Source organism: Hyperolius riggenbachi, chromosome 4 (assembly GCF_040937935.1).
Source record: "Hyperolius riggenbachi isolate aHypRig1 chromosome 4, aHypRig1.pri, whole genome shotgun sequence".
NCBI lineage: Eukaryota > Metazoa > Chordata > Amphibia > Anura > Hyperoliidae > Hyperolius > Hyperolius riggenbachi.
Window position 1 is genome coordinate 425,260,307 of NC_090649.1, and position 19,159 is coordinate 425,279,465.

Consider the following 19,159-nt stretch of genomic DNA (forward strand, 5'->3'; position numbering starts at 1 on the left):
GGTTTCTGACAATATTGTCAGAACTGACAAGATTAGCTGCATGGCTTGTTTCTGGTGTAGGCTTCTTGCACACCAAGACGTTGTGTTAGGTGGCACGTTAAGGTCGCATAACGTGCACCTAACACAACGTATGGTGCTGCAAAAGCCGACGGTAGAGTGAGCCGCGTTAGGCTGCTCGATGCCCATAATATCTCCCAGAGTGGCGCTGATTGGCCAGCGGGACCACGTGATGCGGAGCGAGACACTCCGCATCACGTGGTCCCGCCGGCCAATCAGCGCCCGCCAGTGCAGTGAATATTAAGTAGCCATGTGCGCGGCTACTGTAGCTGGCTCTCCCCGCCTCCTCCGCCCCCCACTGCGCATGTGCAAACAGTCTAACGCGGCTATAGCCGCTCCAACGCCGTAGCATGCTGCACTTTGCACAGAACGTGCAGCGTTACATGTAACGCAACGTGGGCTGTGTGAACAGCCCACTTGTGTTACATTGCTGTGCGTTGGGGGAGCGTTACAGGCGCACTAACGTGCGCCTGTAACGTCTTGGTGTGCAAGCAGCCGTAATTCAGTTCACTACTACAGCCAAATAGATCAGCAGGGCTGCCAGGCAACTAGTATTGTTTAAAAGGAAATAAATATGGCAGCCACCATATCACTCTCACCCTGGGTTCACTTTAAATTACAGTTAGCCCCGCCCTCATCCGGTCATGACCACGCCCATTTTTTCGCCGCGGCGCGCTTCGCGCGCCGCAGGTTGTAGCCACACCCATTTTTGGCGTCAGCTCCCCCGGAAATTGGTCCAGCACCTGCATAGCACCCCCTAAAAAAAATTCCTGGAGCCGCCACTGGTAGGCAGGCAGGTTAGACTCTCTCTCACCAGCTAGGCTAGCCAGGGCCCCCCAGCCTCCTATACTATATTTGCCACTGCACTGTAGTGCCAGTCAGCTCAGCGTGCGTTTACTGCTGGGATCAGTAGTACTTCCATCCATCACCAGTATATAGCATAGTATATAGCATTGTCTTCTATTGCCACTGTACTGCCGGTCAGCGTGTACTGCTGGGATCAGTAGTACATCCGTCCATCACCAGTGTATAATATAGTATATAGCACTGTCTTCTATTGCCACTGTACTGCTGGGATCAGTAGTACTTCTGTCCATCACCAGTGTATAACATAGTATATAGCATTGTCTTCTATTGCCACTGTACTGCCAGTCAGCTTGTACTGCTGGGATCAGTAGTACTTCCGTCCATCACCAGTGTATAATATAGTATATAGCATTGTCTTCTATTGCCACTGTACTGCTGGGATCAGTAGTACTTCCGTCCATCACCAGTGTATAATATAGTATATAGCACTGTCTTCTATTGCCACTGTACTGCTGGAATCAGTAGTACTTCCGTCCATCACCAGTGTATAACATAGTATATAGCATTGTCTTCTATTGCCACTGTACTGCCAGTCAGCTTGTACTGCTGGGATCAGTAGTACTTCCGTCCATAACCAGTGTATAACATAGTATATAGCATTGTCTTCTATTGCCACTGTACTGCCAGTCAGCTTGTACTGCTGGGATCAGTAGTACTTCCGTCCATCACCAGTGTATAACATAGTATATAGCATTGTCTTCTATTGCCACTGTACTGCTGGGATCAGTAGTACTTCCGTCCATCACCAGTGTATAATATAGTATATAGCACTGTCTTCTATTGCCACTGTACTGCTGGAATCAGTAGTACTTCCGTCCATCACCAGTGTATAACATAGTATATAGCATTGTCTTCTATTGCCACTGTACTGCTGGGATCAGTAGTACTTCCGTCCATCACCAGTGTATAATATAGTATATAGCACTGTCTTCTATTGCCACTGTACTGCTGGAATCAGTAGTACTTCCGTCCATCACCAGTGTATAACATAGTATATAGCACTGTCTTCTATTGCCACTGTACTGCTGGGATCAGTAGTACTTCCGTCCATCACCAGTTTATAACATACTATATAGCATTGTCTATTGCCACTGTACTGCCAGTCAGTGTGCGTGTACTGCTGGGATCAGTACAACCATAATGAAGAAATCCAGTGAAAGAGGGAGGGGCAAGGGAAGAGGTGTTTCCCCTGACGGTTCACGTAGAGGCCGCAGTGGAGCGCCTAAGAAAACCCACTCAATACCACCCATGTGTGCCAGACAAACAACCCTCACTGATCCACAAGAGCAGGAACGGATAATGAATTGGATGACCTCTCAAGCGTCCAGCAGCGGGTTAAGCAGCAGCTACACCATGCACACAATGGCCGAATAACCAGTCCGAACAATTATTTCCAGACACAATGGCCTCTTCGGAGGAGCTATTCCCACTCCTACCCCCACAAACAATGGAACAGCCAGAAATGTTGTACCCGGATTCACAACCATTGTGCGAGGAAACTGCACCACTCATTCAAATGCAAGGCGAGGACGAAGACACCCAAATCCCTGAGCAATGTGCGCAGGAATTGGAATTGCAGGAGGTCCACCAAGAACATCTTGAAGACATGGGAGTGAGGTGCGCAGAGGGTGTTCTGGGGAGCTCTAGTCCACTGCACACACACACAGTCACAGATGAGGAGATGGAAGAGGAGGTTTTGGACGATGTGGAAACAGACCCGGATTATCGAGTACAACCTCGCTGTCGGGATAGCAGCAGTACAGATGAGTCTGCTGCAGAACCCACTGCTGCAAGAGTTCGCCATGTGCCACAAAGTAGGCGGCGCGGGGTATTTCGGACACAAAAGGCATAGCCGTAGAAGTGAGACGCCAAAGAGGCACGAAAGAAAATCGCCAGCAAAGCAGGAGCTCAAAAGTATGGGCTTTCTTCCACGACTGCAGGGAGGATGTTACCATGGTGATTTGCAAGGTGTGCAGGACCCGACTGAGCAGGGGGAAAAATATCAACAACCTCTAGTCTCCACCACCAGCATGCGCCACCACATGGTAGCCAAACATAGCACTCTGTGGTCAAACACGCAAGGCCAGGGTAGCGGCTCGCTTCCAGCCCCCAGCAACACTGCCTCCGTTGTCACCAGACCCTCCTCAGCAGCAGCCCAGCCATTACGTGGTACACAAACATCCGTAGTAGACGACGATGTCAGTTTCCGCAACAGTCCTCTTGACGTTTCCCAGTCTTCAACGACCACGACAACAACAACCAACTGTCCTTCGGTGTGCGATCCTACGGTTCAGTTGTCTGTCCTGGAGATGTTAGAGCGCAAGAGAAAATTGCCAGCAAATGACCCCCGGGCCGTGGCACTAACAGCCAGCATAGCCAAGTTTGTGGCCTGCGAAATGCTGCCATATCGCGTGGTGGAGACAAACAGCTTCAAGCGCATGATGGCGCTGGCCATCCCACGTTACGTGGTTCCCAGCCGATACTATTTTGCGCGGTCTGCAGTGCCAGCGTTACATGAGCACGTGGTTAGCAAAATAACCAGAAGCTTGAAAAATGCCGTTGCCTGCAAGGTTCACCTCACCACAGACACCTGGACGAGTGCCTTTGGCCAGGGTCGATACATCTCCCTGACGGCGCACTGGGTGAACCTTGTGGAGCCTGGCAGCGACTCCTCACCGGCTACGGCGCGGGTGTTGCCCATGCCGCAAACTGCTGGACCGGCGTCCCTCAGAGATAACAGCAGCACCTACCTCGACTCTGACTCCTTCTCCTCCAACGCCTCTCAAAGCGGTATCTCATCCGGCATCAGTAACCCAGCAATAGGGTCGTGGAAGCAGTGCAGCACAGCTGTTGCCAAGCGTCAGCAAGCCTTACTGAAGCTGATCTGCCTTGGAGATAAGCAGCACACAGGTGAAGAAATTTGGAAGGGAATCAAGGAACAGACCGATTTGTGGCTGGCACCGCTGGACCTGAAACCAGGCATGGTTGTGTGTGACAATGGGAGCAATCTCATTCGCGCTTTAAAGTTGGCTAAGCTGAGACACATTCCTTGCCTGGCACACGTTATGAACCTAGTTGTTCAGCGGTTCCTGAGGACATACCCAGGCGTGGCAGATCTTCTGCTGAAGGTGCGACGAGTGGCCAAATATTTCCGAAAGTCCAGTACCGCTTCGGAGGGACTCACCAAGATGCAGGAGCGGTTCAATCTACCGAACCATCGCTTGGTGTGTGGCGTACCCACGCGCTGGAATTTGACGCTGCACATGCTAGCACGCTTTTGCGAGCAGAAGAGTGCAGTGGACCAGTACATGACGGCGCAGTACCGAGGCGCATCCGGACAGCTACCAAGCTTCTGTGGATCTGATTGGGCCACCATGTTGGACCTCTGCCAAGTCCTCCAAAATTTTGAGCAATCCACGTTGCTTGTGAGCGGTGACAACTCTTCACTCAGCATTACGATACCACTGCTGTGTTTGCTGAAAAAATCAATGCTGCAGATCAAGGAAGCCACAGTCAGGATGCAAGTGGGGGAATCTCAAGAGGACAACGATCAGCGTGATGATGATACCAACATCAGGCAATCTGCCTCAGGAAACACTGGTCCTCCCGGCAGCTATGCTGAAGAAGAGGACGAGGAACAGCTGGAGTTGGAGCAGGACTTGGACGCCCCCACTGCCGAGGGACAGAGCGGTGCACGTTGGACTTCCATGATTCAGCGGGAATGGACAGCAGAAGAAGACGAGGAAGAAGGTGGGCGACGGCGTGATGCTGGTGATGATGATGAGGGTGCGTCAAGCTCAGAAGAACATGATGAGGATTCTGTTAGGACTGTGGCAGGCATGGCTCAATTCATGCTAGACTGCATCGAACGCGACCCGCGCGTTGTTCGAATTCTGGACGACGTGGATTACTGGGTTTATACCCTCCTGGATCCATGGTACAAAGACAATGTTCCCAAACTCATTGGAGAAACTGTCAGACAGGTCAAAATGGAAGAATACCAGCAGGCCCTTGTGGAGACATTAGAGAGGAGATTGACATCCTCCTCCTCTAGCCAGTTCCACGCCGACAGACTGACTTCCGCAAACCCAGGACGAGGAGGGGAACAAAGAACGCAAGCTGCAGCTAGTGCCCACAAGGTAATGGTATCGGCAGTGTCCTTGGAGTGGCAAAATTTTCTGACACCCATGCAGCAGCCCACAGAACAGCAATCGCACAGTTCCACCTACAACATCGCTCGCCTGCAGAAGATGGTCAAGGACTACATGTCAGATGGCGTAGCCGTGTTGAACAATCCATCTGCACCCTTCAACTATTGGGTCTCTAAGCTACACACCTGGCACGAACTGGCAATGTACGCAATAGAGGTGCTGGCTTGCCCGGCAGCCAGCGTTATGTCGGAACGCTGTTTCAGTGCTGCCGGAGGCATCGTCACAGATCGGCGTATCCGCCTCTCCACAGAAAATGCAGACCGTCTGACTCAAATTAAAATGAATCAATCCTGGATTGGAAACGACTACGCAACACTCCCGGACCTCAACCAAGTAACATGAACAGTGAACATCTGTGATGGGTTAGTGTTTCCGGTCCCTGTTTATTGAACCTCTCATCTGTATTACATTTATGACTGCATGGCGGCAAAATGCATTGCTATCCGCACGCTTCTTGTCCTCATGCAAGGCCTGAGTTGTTGTGTCTCAAAGTGTGGCCTTCTCCTCCTGCGCCTCCTCCTGTTCCATCACGTGTGCTGCTGCTGGGTTAGCATTGCCGGTCCCTTTTTACGGAACCTCTCATCTGTATTACATTTATGACTGCATGGCGGCAAAATGCATTGCTATCCGCACGCTTCTTGTCCTCATGCAAGGCCTGGGTTGTTGTGTCTCAAAGCGTGGCCTTCTCCTCCTGCGCCTCCTCCTGTTCCATCACGTGTGCTGCTGCTGGGTTAGCGTTTCCGGTCCCTGTTTATTGAACCTCTCATCTGTATTACATTTATGACTGCATGGCGGCAAAATGCATTGCTATCCGCACGCTTCTTGTCCTCATGCAAGGCCTGGGTTGTTGTGTCTCAAAGCGTGGCCTTCTCCTCCTGCGCCTCCTCCTGTTCCATCACGTGTGCTGCTGCTGGGTTAGCGTTGCCGGTCCCTTTTTACGGAACCTCTCATCTGTATTACATTTATGACTGCATGGCGGCAAAATGCATTGCTATCCGCACGCTTCTTGTCCTCATGCAAGGCCTGAGTTGTTGTGTCTCAAAGTGTGGCCTTCTCCTCCTGCGCCTCCTCCTGTTCCATCACGTGTGCTGCTGCTGGGTTAGCGTTTCCGGTCCCTGTTTATTGAACCTCTCATCTGTATTACATTTATGACTGCATGGCGGCAAAATGCATTGCTATCCGCACGCTTCTTGTCCTCATGCAAGGCCTGGGTTGTTGTGTCTCAAAGCGTGGCCTTCTCCTCCTGCGCCTCCTCCTGTTCCATCACGTGTGCTGCTGCTGGGTTAGCGTTGCCGGTCCCTTTTTACGGAACCTCTCATCTGTATTACATTTATGACTGCATGGCGGCAAAATGCATTGCTATCCGCACGCTTCTTGTCCTCATGCAAGGCCTGAGTTGTTGTGTCTCAAAGTGTGGCCTTCTCCTCCTGCGCCTCCTCCTGTTCCATCACGTGTGCTGCTGCTGGGTTAGCGTTTCCGGTCCCTGTTTATTGAACCTCTCATCTGTATTACATTTATGACTGCATGGCGGCAAAATGCATTGCTATCCGCACGCTTCTTGTCCTCATGCAAGGCCTGGGTTGTTGTGTCTCAAAGCGTGGCCTTCTCCTCCTGCGCCTCCTCCTGTTCCATCACGTGTGCTGCTGCTGGGTTAGCGTTGCCGGTCCCTTTTTACGGAACCTCTCATCTGTATTACATTTATGACTGCATGGCGGCAAAATGCATTGCTATCCGCACGCTTCTTGTCCTCATGCAAGGCCTGAGTTGTTGTGTCTCAAAGTGTGGCCTTCTCCTCCTGCGCCTCCTCCTGTTCCATCACGTGTGCTGCTGCTGGGTTAGCGTTTCCGGTCCCTGTTTATTGAACCTCTCATCTGTATTACATTTATGACTGCATGGCGGCAAAATGCATTGCTATCCGCACGCTTCTTGTCCTCATGCAAGGCCTGGGTTGTTGTGTCTCAAAGCGTGGCCTTCTCCTCCTGCGCCTCCTCCTGTTCCATCACGTGTGCTGCTGCTGGGTTAGCGTTGCCGATCCCTTTTTACGGAACCTCTTATCTGTATTACATTTATGACTGCATGGCGGCAAAATGCATGGTACCTGTGCAAAGAAAAATTACATTTTCCGCATTTAAAAGACAGTTTTTCCTTTGAAACTTTACAATCAATTTTCTCAAAAACTATAAGCTCTTTTTCAAATATTTTTTTCCTCTTGTACCCACTCCCAAGGTGCACATACCCTGCAAATTTGGGGTATGTAGCATGTAAGGAAGCTTTACAAAGCATGAAAGTTCGGGTCCCCATTGACTTCAATTATGTTCGGAGTTCGGCGCGAACACCCGAACATCGTGGCCTTGTTTGGCGAACGTACGCGAACCCGAACCTCTAGGTGTTCGCCCATTACTAGTAATCAACAGTAAAAGCTTGTGTCCGTCTATGCCTCTATCAGGTGAGACTATTCCACGGAAGGCCTACTATTCATATTAGCATCAATTGTAAATGTGCGCCTATTTTTTTCTTTGGCATCTAGGGAGAAACATCTGATTGCTCCTTGAGGTATTTAATTCGTAAGACTATGTACAATGTCAACATATTCTGTATATTGGACAGTGGGTGCCCCTGGCCCCGCAAACCCCCCCTTCGCAAGTGGTGAGAGTTGAGGGGCTATTGTTGCTACCATGGGTAACATTTTTGCATATCACTAGAAGGGAGGAAAGTAATGTTGGAGGACACCTGTCCACACTTTAGATTTCTGGCCAAAACAATCAAGAATGATCTGTTTTGCTCAGGAAAAAATGATATGCTCTTTACCAAGCTATTCACTGGCTGCCAATATCCCAGATGATCCAGCTTAAACTTCTAACTCTAACCTCCAAAGCTCTCCAAAATCTGTCTCCTCCACACAGTATACTGTATCTCCTAATTAATTTAAAGATACCAGGCAGCAAATTGCAATCTTTCTTTGCCCACATCGGGCATGATTCACAAAGCTTTTTCACCTGTTTTCCTCTATTTTCACCTTATTTATGTTGCTACCAAAGAGCAAAAATATAATATAATTAAGTTGGAAACGTAAAACTGAAATGAGGTTAATTAGGAAAAACTTACTTTGAGTGATTATTTTGCTTGTAAATGTGCTGAAACATTATTTTTATTGATTAGGTGATAAACAAGTCGTTTATGAGAAGTTTTGTGAATAGAGCCCATCTTCCTTCATCCTACACTAGATTCACCTGCTTACAAGTAAACCAATGTTGACGTGTTTCATTTAAGGTGTTCTTATTAGTGAAAGGAGTGCAAGTTTACATCAATGTTTTTTACTTACCCAGGGCTTCCTCTAGCCACATAAGCATGGATGCGTCCCTCGCCATCCTCCTCAGCGCTTCCGTTCAGCCGCAATCTGCTCGGGTAAGTGGCTGTGTGCTGTCAGCAGGGGGGCGTCTGTGCATGTGCGGAACTTCTGCGCAAGCGCAGAAGGCCCCGGCTGACATCACTCAGTCAGACTGAGCCCGACTGAGCCATCTACCGGTGTTTGATTGCAGCTGAACGGAGGATCCCGGCCGGACCGTGGAAGGACAGTGAGGGACGCATCCATGCTTATGGGGCTGGAGGAAGCCCAGGGTTTTCTTTAAGTTCTTCTGCAAAAATGTCTTGATAAACTTGGGAATTCATTTTTCCTTTGATGATTGCAATCTGTCCATGTCCTCCTGAGACAGCAAAGCATCCCCAAACCGTGATGCCCCTCCCCCCACCATACTTCACAGTTGGGATGAGGTTTTGATGTTGGTGTGCTGTGCCTCGTTTTCTTCACACATAGTGTATGTTTCTTCCAAACAACTTAACTTTGGTTTCATTTGTCCACAGAATATTTTACCAGTACTGTTGTGGAACATCCAGGTGCTCTTTTACAAACTTTAAATGTGCAGCAATGTTTTTTTGGACAGCAGTGTCTTCCTCTGCGGTATCCTCCCATGAACTCCATTCTTGTTTAGTGTTTTACGTATCATAGATTCGCTAACAAGGATATTACCGGGTGAGCAAGCATGTAGGGGAAACTGTCCTAAAGCCCATCGCTCCCCCTGCTCTCCACTGTCCCCCTCCTATTCTGAATACATGCCCTCTGGCAGCCTCTTCCTGGCCGGGAATAAATTTGCAGGGGTTGGCCTGGCTGCACACGTCCTACATCGAGCGCCCATGGCTGGGAGCACACTGCACATGATGTTACGACTACGTCATGTGCATAGTGCTCCTGGCCATGGACACGCAATGTAGGATGGGCACAGCCACGCCAGCACCTGCACATTAATACTTGACCCGGCTGACCTGGAAGAGGCTGCGGGGGGGGGGGGGGGGGGCATTTAGGTAGTAAGGGCAAAGAAATACAAGTTGAAAAACGCATGCGTTTTTCTTGCGTTCTAATGCGTATTCTATTGCGTTTTGCACACACACGTGACCCAGGGGAAAAAAATGGGCACCGCAGAGGAAAACGGACGCTAAAAACGCAATAGTACGCGTTTTTGATACGCGTCCATAGACTTTCATTGCGTCCGTTTCTATGCGTGACGCACAGAACTGCGTGCAGCAATGCGGATGAGAAACGTATGCGTCTCATACGCATACATGTGAACTAGCCCATTCAAAAGCATTAGGAGCCGTTTTTATGCGTTTTTGGTACCCAGACACGTTCCCTGAAAACGTCTAGGAACGCGCATAGTCTGAACAGGCCCTAAAGGAGCGGGACAGAGGAGAACAGGGGGAGCGGTGAGCATCAGGACAGCTTTTAGCCTTCCACTACATACCTGCTACCCCCGTTTTTCCGATTGACTTCAGCTCTGGTATCCTTTAAGGGCTGAAAAAATATTAAATATAAAATCTGGTTGTTAAAAAAAAATGGACACAAAATATGAAAAAAATAGAATGCCCCTCATGGTTTTAATACTGTGCTGAGCAAAATCACAATGAAAAACTCAATCAGATTTTCTCAGCTTCCCGTATCTTCCCTCCTTCTCTTCCTCATGCATGTCACTTTTTTATCTGGCCTAAACCAGACTTTATACAGCATCTCCTCATTCCGGCTGCTTATCAACATCTTCCTCTCATTCTCCCGGACGATGAGGGCTGAGAGATTCTGAGCACATACCACATAAGCACAAACAAGCCAGGCTGAGGACGGGGAGTCTTCCTTCTACATTTGTAGAGACATTTTTATGCAGCCACATTAGGATTCCTGCAGTCTTACTGTACTGCACTGTGCATGGCAGAACAGATAGCCAATACTGATAAAGAACTGCAATGGCTGTACCTTCTAGATAACAAAAAGGAGAAATCATTCTTCCAATAATGAAGCCTCAAGATGAGCAGTTTGTGAAGATTCAGCAGCATAGGAACTACAGGTTCCCGCCTGCCCACTCAGATTACAGCAAGACAGATGTGGTACAATGGGGCTCACATACATTCTCAACTTTAGCTACAGTCATGCAAAACAATGTTGGGATCAATGCACTTTTTTAATATAACTTACAATTTAGTAAAAGAACGAAAAAAAAGGTGCCCTACTGCAAAATAGTGTACCCGAGGCGACATGTGACCTGGTGAGATAAACTTGTGTATGTACAGTACAAACCATATAAATAATCAGGCTGTTTTACTTGATTTATTTTGCTGCCTGAAAGAATACATTTCTAGGCATGGAAATGACAGTGTCTGTCCTGTCAGTGCGGGAATATAGTAAACATCGCTGATAAGCAAATTACAGCCATAAAAGTTTTGTTGGCAGAATTCAACTTCTGGGGGCAGCGAAAGATAAAATACATGAACTATTGACCTTTTTTTTTTTTTACTTTGGGTCACTTATTAGGCTGCCATTGATTAGAGACAGTAAAACGTTCAACCTACTTTGTAAATGCTTAAATATAAAAGAACATCCTGGAATACATACTTAGAAAAGTTATTTCTAGGAGTAGGAGGATAAATATAATTATTTATCTCATCAGTTTATGTTCACCCCGGGTTCACTTTAAACCTGGCATTCAAGGTTGCCAGAAATCCTTATTTCACCGTTGACGACATGCTGTGAAGTCCAACATCAACCAACACTTTTTTTTAAATCTTGGGTAAAGTCAGGTAGGATTAGAACATACGACAGCTTGTTGCTGCATTGGAGAGAAATCAACGCTTATCCTGTCCATGGTGTCACAACTCAAATCTGAATCCATGGTGTCACAAAGGAAGTATGTGAATGAAAACAGTAAAGCTTGACAGAGGCTCTATCTATTACTTAAACTACAAAAAGTTTTCTCCTTTGTTGTCTCTGTAGAAAAAAAAAAAATTCAGTTTGGATAGAAAGTAAGGAATATTTTTCCAAGGAACAAAGCCAACAATGGGCCCCTGTGCAAAAATAAATAAATCGGGCCCCATGTGAGTGGGTGTGGTCATAACAGATCATGGTTGGATCCAAACAATGCCGATAAGATAAAAGTACATGAACCTAGGTCACATTCTCTAGGCACTGTATTAATGTAGCACACATTTTAAACTTGCATATGACTGGTGTACAAGTTATGATCACTGTTTCTCTTGAGTTTCAGAGATAAATACAAGGAGAAAAGCTTAGAGGATAATCAGACACTAACTGGTCCAATGACATGGGCCCTAGAGGACATGGGGCCCCTGTGCGGCTGCACGGTCTGCTTCTGGTTGTAAAGTTCTCCCACCCTATGCAAAACTAAAATCAGCAATCTAGAGTTAGAGTAGGTTCACACTTGTTTTAAAAAGGTATCCGTGGCTCAATTTTTTGGCCCTGATCAAAAACGGAGCCACGGATACCAATGTTAAATATAGCATCCTATTTCACGCAAAAAAACAAAACAAAAACAGATCCTTCTGCGTTCAGGGAGATCCGTCTTAAAAAACTGAACGGACGGTCCGGATTTGCAACATTTTCCCAGACCGCACATGGATCGGGATACATGGAGGGGTAGTGAAGGGGAATAGGAAAACGGATCCCCCTCTACACAGGCAGCTTTGGACAGAGAAACGGATCTGTTTTCTGTGTCCCCGCCTGTGGTTGTGGAGGGGGGCGCTATGCTGGAGGGGGAAGCAGCCAGGACGGGGGATCAGCGGTCGGCGGCGTCACCCCCCCTCCCTCACCCGGGTCCTCGTCCCCGCTCCCCCTCCAGCTACTTGCGTAAAAGTTCTTAAAATGTATGTAGGCAGGGAGCGGAGATTACCTTCTTTACTTCCTCACTTCGTCACTTCCTTCAATGCCGCCCTCCGTAGTATAGAGGGCGACATTACAGGAAGTCTAGCGGGGAGCGGAGGAAGTAAAGAAGGTAAGCTCCGCTCGCTGCCTACATACATTTTAAGAACTTCTGAGCATGTAGCTGGAGGGGGAGCGGGGACAGGGGACCCAGGTGAGGGACCCACTACCCCCCTTCCCGACGTTGACCCCCCCCATCCTGGCTGCTACCACCTCCAGCATGGCGGCCCCTCCTCCCACAGGCTGGGCATACATTTCCATGGACTGGAAACGTATGCTTCAATTTTATTCAATACTGGGAAAACGGAGGAAAAACCGTTCTGCAACGGACCAGTGTGGACCTAGCCTGAAACTAAATATTTGTTATGGACATTTGAAATTCCTCTTCTAATTAATGAGATTTACTATCTCTTCTGGACTCTTCTGCTAACTGTTCAAGATCTTCCATATTTGAAGAATGCTTTCACTCACTTGCAGACAGTGTTAAGTTAGCCAATAAATGGTATCATCCTGATTCAAAACTTCTTGTAATAGAATGGTGAATTGTTGCTGTGGAATAGAAGATATCCTAGGACTTAAATCAGACCTAAACTTTTGCACAGGAGAGAACAGACAGTTTAATTCTCCATTATCTGCAAGTAAGTAAAGTGTAATTTGAGCTGTCAGCTCTGTCTGAACTGTGTGGAGGTGTGTGGCAAGTTTTGTGCTAATATGTAAACACAGGAGGTTAACTCGTTCTGTGCTCCCATGAAACCAGAAGTAGACACTGCAGATTTATAGTAGGAGTTCTGTCCTTCTGTAGGAAATGTCCTGAGATTTCTTACAAAAACCATTCATCTTATCCAGAAAATATATTTTCACTCAGCAGAAGCAAATGAACAAGTACTGGAATATCATTACGAAAAATTAAATCAACCTTAATTCAACATGGGGAAACTTGCTGTGCGTTGTTTCCACTTGCTGGAGGCTGAAATTGTATTTTTTGAGAAGATGTAAAACCATCTCCTGTTAAATAATTTAGGAGAACAGTTTATTAAATCACCACCTACTCTGCCTGTACCTGCTGCCGAAATAATAAGCTTGCAATACACTTACAGATTGCCATCCGACGTGGCAAAACAATCAATTCCTCTCTGAAAGGAATAGATTTAGGAAGGAATCAATTCCTACCACACTCTGCACTTCAAATGTCAATAGATTCCAGCAGTGCATGTATTAAAAACCAAATGAACTGCAGCACTGCACTGTTCGATGCAGTGCAACGCTATGGGTCGTCAATCTACCACCACTCCTGCTCTGCCCCCAATTAACCTAAATCCTCCATCCTGTCCAATTGATTCTTTCAAATTAAAAATCGATTTACAATCGGCCAAAAGTTAACCTGCTGGGCGGTCTGGACGAGCACAGCTCGTCCAGTACCGCCGGAGGCTGCCGCTCAGGCCCTGCTGGGCCGATTTGGCTGAAATAAAAAGCAGCACACGCAGCCGGCACTTTGCCAGCCGCGTGTGCTGCCTGATCGCCGCCGCTCTGCGGCGATTCGCCGCGAGCAGCGGCGAAAGAGGGCCCCCCTAGCCGCCTGAGCCCTGCGCAGCCGGAACAAAAAGTTCCGGCCAGCGCTAAGGGCTGGATCGGAGGCGGCTGACGTCACGACGTCGGCTGACGTCGATGACGTCACTCCGCTCGTCGCTATGGCGACGATATAAGCAAAACAAGGAAGGCCGCTCATTGCGGCCTTCCTTGTTTATTCTGGGCGCCGGAGGCGATCGGAAGATCGCCTCCGGAGCGCCCTCTAGTGGGCTTTCATGCAGCCAACTTTCAGTTGGCTGCATGAAATAGTTTTTTTTTTATTAAAAAAAAACCCTCCCGCAGCCTGCCTGGCGATCTTAATAGAACGCCAGGCAGGTTAATGGATTGGACATTTTGGGTGAAACATTTCCCAATAGGTACATAGCATCTACCAGGAATCTAACTGGAAAATCAGTAAATGTATGGGCACCTTTACACTCAGTCTTTCAATTGACTTAGTTATTTTCTCCCATTGTCTGAACAATCATTCTCTGAAATCTTCAATTATGTTGGGGAAGATTGCTCACTGTGTTGTGGGCCTCACATATCTTGAACTGATAGCATTGCACAGTGGCATAGTGGTTAGCGCTCTTGCCTTGCAGTGCTGGGTCCCTGGTTCGAATCCTAGCCAGGGCTAGGTTCTCCCCGTGCCTGCGTGGGTTTCCTCCCACATCCCAAAAACTTACAGATAAATTAGTTGGCTTCCCCCTAAATTGGCCCTAGCCTAGACTATGATACATGCACTACGCAATACATACATGGACCTATGACTATGGTAGGGATTAGATTGTGAGCCCCTCTGAGGGACAGTTAGTGACAAGACAAAATACTCTGTACAGTGCTGCGTAACATGTCGGTGCTATATAAATACTTAAATAAATAAATTGCATATGATGGCCATGAGATCATTAATATTTCTCTGGGGATGGACTAGAAATTGTCCATATTGTGCTAGACTATTCCCCGAAACACCCATTCAGACTTTTCCCTTCCCCCCCAAAAAATGTGTGTGCAAAGCTGGACCAGAGAGGAAAGACACACTGTGAATTGCAGGCACTGGCACTACACTTACCTCCCTCTGCATCCTCCAATACAGCATCTCCTCCCCGTTGGCTCACTATATCCCATCTCTGATCCCCAGGATGCTTGGTATGTGCACCACCAACTCCAAATCACTCACCCACTCTCAGCAGATTAGCAATGAGATCACCTGCCACACTTAAGGTCCTGCTTGCTCTCTGACTAACTACTGCGATACCTCATGTGACCCGTGACCCAGCACCACGTAACAAGTCACGCGAGGCATCGCTGTAGCCATGGATACAGGACGCTGGACAGGTTGATGGAGATCTCATCATTGGAATGTTGAGACCAGGGGAGAGGGGAGAGAGGTGGGGAGTGCAAGGAGAAGGACATTTGGGGAGGGGAAACACCACTAGCCACTTTCTAAGAGTTGCTGCCTTGAAGCAAATAATTCATGTTGCTTCATGATAAAACCACCCCTGAATAGGATAAATCATGTTTAAAGGATACCCAAGGTGACATGTGACATGATGAGATAGACATGTGTGTGTACAGTGCCTAGCACACAAATAACTATGCTGTGTTCCTTTTTTATTCTCTGCCTGAAAGAGTTAGATATCAGGTATGTAAGTGGCTGACTCAGTCCTGACTCAGACAGGAAGTGACTACAGTGTGACCCTCACTGATAAGAAAATCCAACTATAAAACATTTTTCTAGCAGAAAATGGCTTCTGGGAGCAGAAAAGAGATAAAAAGGGCCAATACTTCATAGATTTTACCTCTAGCATAGTTCAATGAATGTGTCATTGAGCAAAAACAATAAAACAGTTAAAACATAAAAAGTAGATTTAAACATAAAATAAAACTGTGGAATATCTTAAAAAAATAATTTTTAGGAGAAGGAAGATAGATACAATCGTTTATTTCAATAGTTTATTTCCGCCTTGGGTGTCCTTTAATAGTTCAGTGACTACTGGAGATGAACAGTTTATTTTATTTAAATTCTACTCAAGAAGTATTCATGGAGACATATGGAATACATTTGATCAGTTTGTAAATCTCTGAACAGCAGTGTTAATATTATGTGATCATGTCCCTCTTCTGCTTCTCCTTCGGTGACTTACAAACGAGTCACTTGAATAAATTGGTCCAATACTTCTTTGTAAATTCATGTCAATGAGATCATCATTTCTAGAACAGTAAAACATTTTAACTGCATCAGTTTTTTTTTTGGAATAACTGATGGACTATTTTAAATTAGAGGAAAAGTTCCAGCATTTCTGGTTAAGGCTGGAAATGCTCCGTGATCAATGGACCTCATTGACCTGAATATCTCTGTTCCATACACACTAGGTGAAATGTTATGCCGGGTGAAGAGCTAAAAGCATCTCAAGCTGTGGTCTCCGTTCTTGTTTGAAAAATGTTCAAAACAGATGGCACTTGCACAAGTTAATATTCCTTTATTGCTGCTTTGTCATTAATACCAGCTTGTCTATGTACAAAAAATGTTTTCTGAAGGCTCCACATGGAACTGAGCTAATTATTTTTTGTATTATTTATTCTGAAGCTGAGTGTCACTTGGGATCTTGAAAAATATCTCACGTCTGTGTCAGGGTTTAAGAAGCTAATATTTTCTAGAAGCTAATGTTAACAAATGGACTTTAAAACTATTAAAATGACTGAAACTTTATCTTCACCCAAAACTTTTTTTTGTGCGTGGATTTTTTATGTAGCATAACTTCTTTTCAAGATGGCGCCGGATTCGGACGCCACGGCCACAGGGCTCCGGCCTTTTTTCTCTTTTTGCCCCTGATCCTGCCTTTTGCACTCACCCGATGTCCTCCACCCACCTGGGGGAGGATGTGGAGGCCTCGGGTGTGCATTGCTGGAGGCCGGGAGTTCGTGCATCGCAGGTTACCAGCGATTTCTCGGGAGGCTGGGGAAGCCAGGAGCTAAGACGAGCACCACATGGCCACTACTGCTGCTGCACGCTGCCTCCACGCTCCCTTTCCACTCTTCTGCTTCCAGGACGCCACGCACCAAGGCACCTCTCCTCCTCCGCCGCTGCTCTCAGCGGATCGGAGGCTGCCTCCAGAGACCAGGCAGTTGCCCCGAAGGGAGACCTAGCTGTTCCTCCGCCGCTGCTTCCAGCTGATCGGGAACAGCTCATCAGGCCACGGCTCTTGATTTACGGGCTCTTGCTGGGGACCAGGCTGCGATCTGCTGGGAAGAAGCCGCTGTTCCTCCGATGCCACCTCTCAGTATAGCGGTATCATTCCATCGCCTGGGTCCCTGAGGTTAGTGTTGCGGCTTCTCGGGCTGGCCCACAGCTGCTTGCTGCTTGCCTCACTGCTCACTCCACCACCGAACAGCTGGCCGCCATACGGGAAGCAGACCCTGCCCTCCGCACCTCCATCACCGGCGCAACAACTGGGACCACCCACGTGGTTGCGACTGCAGGCCCAGGAACTGTTTCTATCCCTGTTGCAGCTGCCTCCCTCTGCAGCACATGGGCTGCACGTGGGTCATTGCACCGCTGCCTTCATTCAGAAGTGCCTGCTCCTCTTTTTACCAGGGACGCTCACCTTCGTCTGAAGCTGCTGGGGGTCTCTGAGGGCCTACAAGACCAACCGCACTGGTCCAACCTCAACAGACTCGGCCGCAAGCATGGAGGCCAACTCCTTCCAGCCAGGGCAGTTATCCGAGCTGCCAGCCAGCCAGCGAACCACCACTGCAGCCACAGGGGATTCTCTGACTGTCTCTCTCTTATTTCTCCTGTTCTCCTTCCTTCCTTCCCTTGTTCTCCTACACTATCCTGCTCTCTCTCTTTCTCTCTTCTCTGCACTATCCTTTTTTCAAGGGCTGCTGCGGGGCATCCAAATCGCTGCAGAGGTTTGAGCGCTGTGCCTGCTCCCTCAACATAGCACTGGTATACCCCCTCTGGTCCTTCTTCGCTATGCTTGTCCATATGCCTACACTTTATGTATATCTTGCTGTATTTTATTGTATTAACTGTACCATCACCCTGTATGTGCCAAAAATAATTCCGGGTACAACCCCCGTTGTACTTGGCGAAATAAAGATTTCTGATTCTGATTCTGATTCCTATCCTATAATAATACTTTGCATCAGTAGAAAGAATGGGGATAGTTCAAAATCTTAGAAGGATGTGAATAAAAACCATGGCACCTTACATTAAAACTTTAATGGCCCCCCCAAACATTCATACCCCCATAGTGACCCCCACAGCCAGGAGGCCCAACACCTGTCAGGAAATAAGTGTGGCCACCAGAACAATCCACTACCTATTACAAGTGTGCCCACAATACCTACTCTGGAGGGGTGGTCTCTTTATTTGAAAGAGGGTGGCTAAGAAGTCGACGTCCCCCACTAATGACTGTCAGGGCTGGGACTGTATCTTCTTTTTGGTAATGAACCTCTTATTTCCTGTTTTGTCATGATTGCAAGGACCCTCTCTGTTACCAAGGGGTTGTGCCAGGGTGAACACATTTGGTGACAGTTGCTAAGAGTGGTGGTACCTACAGGATTACAGAGTTCAAAACTCAGAGTACTGTTGGCAGATTCAGCCTTAGTGGGCACCTTGATTAGAGAACACAAGTGGGATGCAGGTGGAAATATTAGCTCTGATGTAGTCCACGTAGGTAGAATACAAATTGAGCTGGCTGCAAGGAGAAGAGGCTGCAGGAAGGATTCATGTACGTACAAAGTTTCCGGTACGGCAGGGTCAAATGGAGCCTGGTAACTGAGAATCTGATAGACCTCTTGGTCAGGCACTTGAGCTGTTCTTAGCTCTCTTAAATAGGCTGATGCTAATTAGCACTTTGAACAAAACCACATAACCTCAGTGCAGAAAAATGACAGCAGGTGCACTGGACTAATGAGTCGAAATCTGGAATATTTGACTCTAGCAAAATGCAGTTTGTTCACCAAAGGGCTGGAGCAAAGTGGGGAATTTTGGTGATTATGGATGGCTTGAAATTTGGGTACTGCCATAGACCGCAATATTAATAATGGTTATAGGACTCACTGGTGTATGGAGTTCGGCTAATATGTAGCTGGACTCCAGAAACTGGTGAAGATAGCCACCAAAATAGCAGTGGCGGAGCACAGAGTTTGGCTACCATATAGCTGAATTTGAAATGGGGACAATAGAGGAGGT